This window comes from Chiloscyllium plagiosum, unplaced genomic scaffold, assembly GCF_037043375.1.
Source record: "Chiloscyllium plagiosum isolate Xiang-an unplaced genomic scaffold, Cpla_swu_hap1 HiC_scaffold_18, whole genome shotgun sequence".
Lineage (NCBI taxonomy): Eukaryota > Metazoa > Chordata > Chondrichthyes > Orectolobiformes > Hemiscylliidae > Chiloscyllium > Chiloscyllium plagiosum.
Window position 1 is genome coordinate 89,222,381 of NW_028270156.1, and position 6,000 is coordinate 89,228,380.

A 6,000-nucleotide genomic window follows, 5' to 3' on the forward strand; every position below is an offset into this window, starting at 1 on the left:
GCATAAAATATTTCCTCCTCTGAATCTGAGTCCCATCACTCATCCGCGGATGGATCAGGATTTTTTTGTAATGGGTCTTTGGGAGAGGTGGGGTATAAGGAACAGTCTTTGTCGTCCGTTTAGTCCTGCGTGGCTGCAGCTGCAATCTGTTGTTTATTCAGCGTTTCCCTTTTCTTTGGGCCCCTGACATTTCAGTTTCGACTGTGATTCTTTGATTAACCTTTTTATTATGTTTTTATTTTCTCCCTCGGCAATTCCAATTCTGCTTCTAAATCATGTGCTTCATATGTACATTTTAGTTCTGTCCAATTTAGTTCAGATCCTTACTCAGTTAATGGACTAATTCCCCTTTTAATAAAGTTTGGTCTCCATGATGATTGCATGGACTTTTCCCATTTTTCCTGAGTTATCTTTTTCCACACTGATATAGCTTCTTTCTGCTTAGTTCCCTTTCTTTCTACCCCAAATCTATTCTGTTGAGCAGCTGTGGTCGATATTCTCCTGAATTGTTTCTCATATATAGGATACAGACTTATTATTTTTGTTAGGGCACATTTGTTTTCCATCTTACCTAGGGTTGCACCATATTTATCTTATTTACTTTAAACCTTCACAAAACTACTGATCTACAGGGGACTCGAACCCCAATTACTACAGGGGTCTCTAACCCCACAAAACACAGCGGCCTCTAACCCCATAATTTTCTGCTTCGAGTTAAACGATCTCATTTAGGGTTCAGTCAGGGTACCGTGAGAGTGAAATGGGGGAAGCAGCACACAAAGAGCAATCAAGATATAATCTTACCTTGTGAGCCCGACCCTTGGGTAAAGCTCCTCTTTTCCAGTTTCAAACGTGTCGCTTGTTGGAACTCTGATCGCAGCACCAAATTGATAAAGTACAGATTGTGGACTCAACCTATAAGCCTCTCTTGTTTTGTCCCAGAGATCATACTTTTTGGAAGTCTGGAATTAAAAAAAACCTCTTTCAGGCAGTTTAGTTTAATTTTAGTCATCCCTTTTAATTACGATTACAATATAACACTGATATCTATAAGCCAGGCTAATTAGGTTCTAATAACTACGGTTCTAATAACTCAGCTCCTCTACAGCCCTAGCAGGCTACGCTGCTGTACTGTCACAAACAGGCTTCCTTTATTCAAACCAAGTTTACAAAAATACTGCATGTTCTTAACTAGAAAGATAACAGTGAAGGACAATAATTCAGGAGAGAATTTAATTGATACCGAGTTTCATTTAGAGGTCAGAATCAAACACTGTTCGTAATTTCCCAAGGGAACTGCCATGAATGTTATCACTCTGTGTCCTGCTTACACAGATTCACTGATGCCAAGATAAATATTCTTAATTGCTTTACCTTCCCTGCCTGTCTATTTTCAAGTGTGCAGCAAATGTGTTCTATAATTCAACATTACCTTTTAGTCGAAATGTTTACGGACAAGTATTAAGGCTACAGACTTTCTCAAAAGGAGAGGGTAGATCCTGTAACATGGTTCCCTGAGCAGACTGTCAAAAGTAACTTGACAAAATGCCTCATCACCAGAACTTTCCAACAAACACCAAGGCATTGCTTGGCTGGTGTTGGGAAGGGCACTACCTGCGATACCCTTTTGTCTTCCTAGACTGCGTGTGTGTGTCATCACACTCTGCCCTTGAAGCTGCTGCAGACTGAGTAAAGGCTGTGTCACATCCTCTTCTGGAATGTACCTTTGCAAAGGAAGTCTGCAGAAAGATGCAGTGGTTTTTGTTGAGGTTCATCCCTAGCAACTCCGTGAAGCAGAACTCTACGTTCTAGGATTCTGTGATACACGCTTAGACAAACATTGGCTGTGCCTGGAGGACCATCAACATGGCCAAAGATGCTCTTTGTTCTGCCCAAAACTTGTTGGTCTTACAAAACAAGGAGGTGACCCCCATCGAGTGTTCCAGACTGGCACGTTCCAAGGTCCAGGACTACGTGCTGAGGGATGCACTAAAGCTGGGGACAGCTGCTATCAAGACACATTGGGGAAGGACCACTGTTTGAGGTCTTTCTGCTGAAGGCAAGTGGAGGTCCATTAAGTTATTGGACCCTTTGGGTACCTCAAAAATAGAAATAATCTTATACAAGTAAGAGATGCCTTTTGTTTGTTTATTGGATAGAGTCCAACTTCAATGTTTGTCTTGTTTTCTTTACTTGCTATTGTAAAGAATCAAACTTCTTTAGTAACTATGGATATCTATATATTTTTCATGAATAAATTGTATTTTTGAAATAAAAAGAATCCTTCCTTAGATACGGGACCCAAAACTGCTCACAATATTCCAAATACCTGATACTGCCTGAGCAACACATCCCTATTCTCACCTTCTCAAACAAGCCCTAACATTGCATTTACTTTCCTAACTGCTGACTGAAGCTACATTTTAACATGAAGAGAATCCTGACCACGGACTAACAAGTCCCTTTGTGCTTCAGGTCTGGCAGTATCTGCCCAGAGAGAGATAAAGCTGAGACAACGTTTGGGGTCCGGGGGCGGCCGTCATTCGGAAGATCGCGCTTTGGGACTTGATGCGGGACTTGATTTCACCTCCCTGCCTGTGGGAAGGAGTACTTTTCATTCTAAAACGTATTATTTTGTTTGGCGACACCGAAGTCGGCCCTTTTGTGTTTCTGTTTTCTCTCCTGAAAGAGTTGTTTCTCTTTAAAGAGTTTATCTTCTGAAGCAGCTGCTAACGGTCACTCGGGGCACGAGGCGGCCGTTAACCGCCAGCTCGCGCGCGGCGGGGGAGGGGGCGGGGCCTGGAGCTAAAATGGCGGCGGTCCCACCCAGAAAGGAAAAGGGTCAGAGGGAGAGCGGACTGTGTCAATAAAGTCCCTGTTCCTGAAGGTAACGATGGTGGTTATTGGTGGATGGAGGAAGAGTGGACTGTGTCAGTAAAGTCCTGTTCCTGAAGGTAATGATGGTGGACATTGGGGGCTGAGGGTGAGAGGATTGAGCCTGGTCCCCTCCCCACAGTGAGACATCTTGCCGGTAAGCGGGACCGGGTGACCGTTACCAATTTTATTTTATATTCCACCCCCTCACTTAGCTTCAAGGGGTTTTATTTACACTGGAGGATATTATCTGATGGTGGGGAGCTGATGCTGGTGAAGGAAGAGGGATGGCTGACCACCGCGACAGCGAGGACCACACCGTTTTATTTTGCCGCTGGGACACGCTCCAGATGCAGGAGGATGCCCGGGGACTGAGGAAAGAAAGAGAACTTGGAGATGGGAAGAGTTGGTAGGGTTTGGGATTCAGTACCTGAAACTGCAGTCTATACCAATTCAATTGTTAAATTTTATATTTGACATAAGCAATGATTTTTATTAATCGGTGTATGGGGTCAAGGCAGACAAATGGAGTGAGGCCACAGATCAACCCCGATCTTATTGAGGGATTGGAACAGGATCTAGGGGCTGAATGGCCTCTTCCTTTTCCTGTGAAACTTGTTTACAAATTTACCAGAGCTCTTCAGTAAAATTGGAAGGTGATAAATTCATAAAGATGGATAATCTCGTCCCCTGGGGCAGCACAGTGGCTCAGTGGTTAGCACTGCTGCATGACAGCACCAGGGCCCGAGGTTCGATTCCAGCCTCGGGTGACTGTCTGTGTGGAGTTTGCACATTCTCTCTGTATCTGCGTGGGTTTCCTCCGGGTGCTCCAGTTTCCTCCCACAGTCCAAAGATGAGTGGGTCAGGTGGATTGGCCAGGCTAAAGTGCCCATAATATTAGGTGTATTAGTTAGAGGGAAATGGGTCTGGGTGGGTTACTTCTCGGAGGGTCAGTGTGGACTGGTTGGGCAAAAGGGCCTGTTTCCGCACTGTAGGGGAATCTAATCTAAGACAGGGTTCACTCTGCTGAAACTGCTGGGATAGGACTGTGCATTTCCCATCTAATAGTTACTGTGTCACTGACCCCACTGTGTCAGTATCATTGACTCCAAGGAGAGCAGACTGATATGTTGTCCCTTTAAGGACTATGTGTTCTGTTTCTCTTGATGAGGGATGGTATCAACCTGGTGCCAAGGTGTATGTTCCATGGAAAGCAGAGTAAATAGCTTTGGGTTTTCTTAAATTAAGACCAAAGCAGCATGAGGAAGTGGAGTCTGGCTCTCACCGATCCAGGGGCTCAGTGCTGCTTTCAGTTACTGAAGTTGCATTATTTGGTATTGAAGCTATTAGTCACAGCTGTCACCTCTCTCTGCTGTAGGAAAAATGCTTGAACTCTCTCTCTGCTGTGAGATTGCTTGTTTGTTTTGGTGTTCCCATCTTTTGGATTGGAAGATTGAGGGAAATCTGTTTTGTTGAATTTGCCTTTACTGTGGGTCTGTTTATAGGGTGTGGCTGTATTGGAACAGTTGATGGGTAGAATTAAATAATATATTATTTTGTTCTGTATTCCAACAGGTTCAAGTTGTGTTTTTTTTCATTGTTTGCATTTTAATTGTGGTGTAAGAATTTAGTGTGTTTTGTGTAAAGCTCAACATTCTGACCAATCGAATTCCATCCAGAACAGAACACTCTAGAACTGTCCATGATGCTACCAGCGGTCTAAGGTTCGACATGACCGTTCTCAAACTCACTTGAAATATTGGCCAACAGAGTTCTGTACATTGTAGAAGGGATGTGAGTGCATTGGAGAGGGAGCAGAGGAGATTGACCAGGACGTTCCCTGGGCTTGGAGAGTTTTCGTTCTGAAGAGAGTTTGGACTGACTGGGATGGAGAGGCGATGGAGAGGAGACAGGACTGAGATGTATAAAACTATGATGGGCGTAGGGTATACAGGAAGAGAACATTTCCTATGGATGGAGGGATTAAGGGCCGGGGCATAAATTTAAGTGAAGGAAATTGAACCCTTTAGTTGAAGGAGGAGTAGCGTGTCAACAACTAAATGGCTGGAGAATAAGAGAAAGAGCTGGAAAGCGCAGCCTAAATGAATGGTAGAGGTGTGAACCCTGAAGACAATTCGGAATTATATGAATGATATTTTGAAATGCCACAGTGGACAAGGCTGCAGACTGATGCAGACAGTGAAGCAAGAGGATATGACAGACAAGGAGTGAAACCCACATCCCTCTGTATAGTGGGCCCAGACCCATACCCTCCCTGGCCTCACCCCTCCATCCCCCTTCAAACTGCTCCATCATCAGTCAGCTGTTTTGGGTTTCTAGACTGAGCATGCCCAGTACACTGTAGGGAACAAAGAATGAGATTCACCCCCATTTGCTGCCGTCCAGATCGTGTGTGTCTCAGAGTCAGCTCTGAAACATCTCCAGGGCAGTCTCAATCTGTATCTGTGTGTCTCTGACTCCGTGTCATTGAGCATCACCCGTACACACTAATGTCTATGTCTAGAACTGCTTTGTATATTCTGGAATATGAACACATTGTACCCTGAGAAAGGTGAGGGTTTCGGTTCTCCCTGGCTTACTCCCTGTTTGATCGCAGTGAGGCCACTTGAACTGGACAGGTCAAAGTGTGACCTTACAGAACAAGTGTGACCTCACCGTGTACATCAGAGAGAGAGTTCAGACATCACAACTGGTTTGTGAACAGGCTTCAACTGAGACACAAGGAAACACAGGGAAGGCTAGGACATTGCACTGACTGTGTCTCGGGCTGATCTGTCTGGGAGTGAATATGATCAGAGAGATCATCAAAATATCTGGACTTTACAAAGAGAAAACAAAGCTTTCAAAACACCATCAGCAATCTGATCAGGCAGAAGATGGGGAGGTTTGAAAGGTTAGTGTAAAATTCTTCGTCTTGCACTGACTGAGGGATTTGGGAGTAATTATAGAGTCATAGAGTTATAGAGATGTACAGCATGGAAACAGACCCTTCAGTCCAACCTGTCCACACCAACCAGATATCCCAACCCAATCTAGTTCCCCCATGCCAGCACCCGGCCCATATCCCTCCAAACCCTTCCTATTCATATACCCATCTAAATGCCT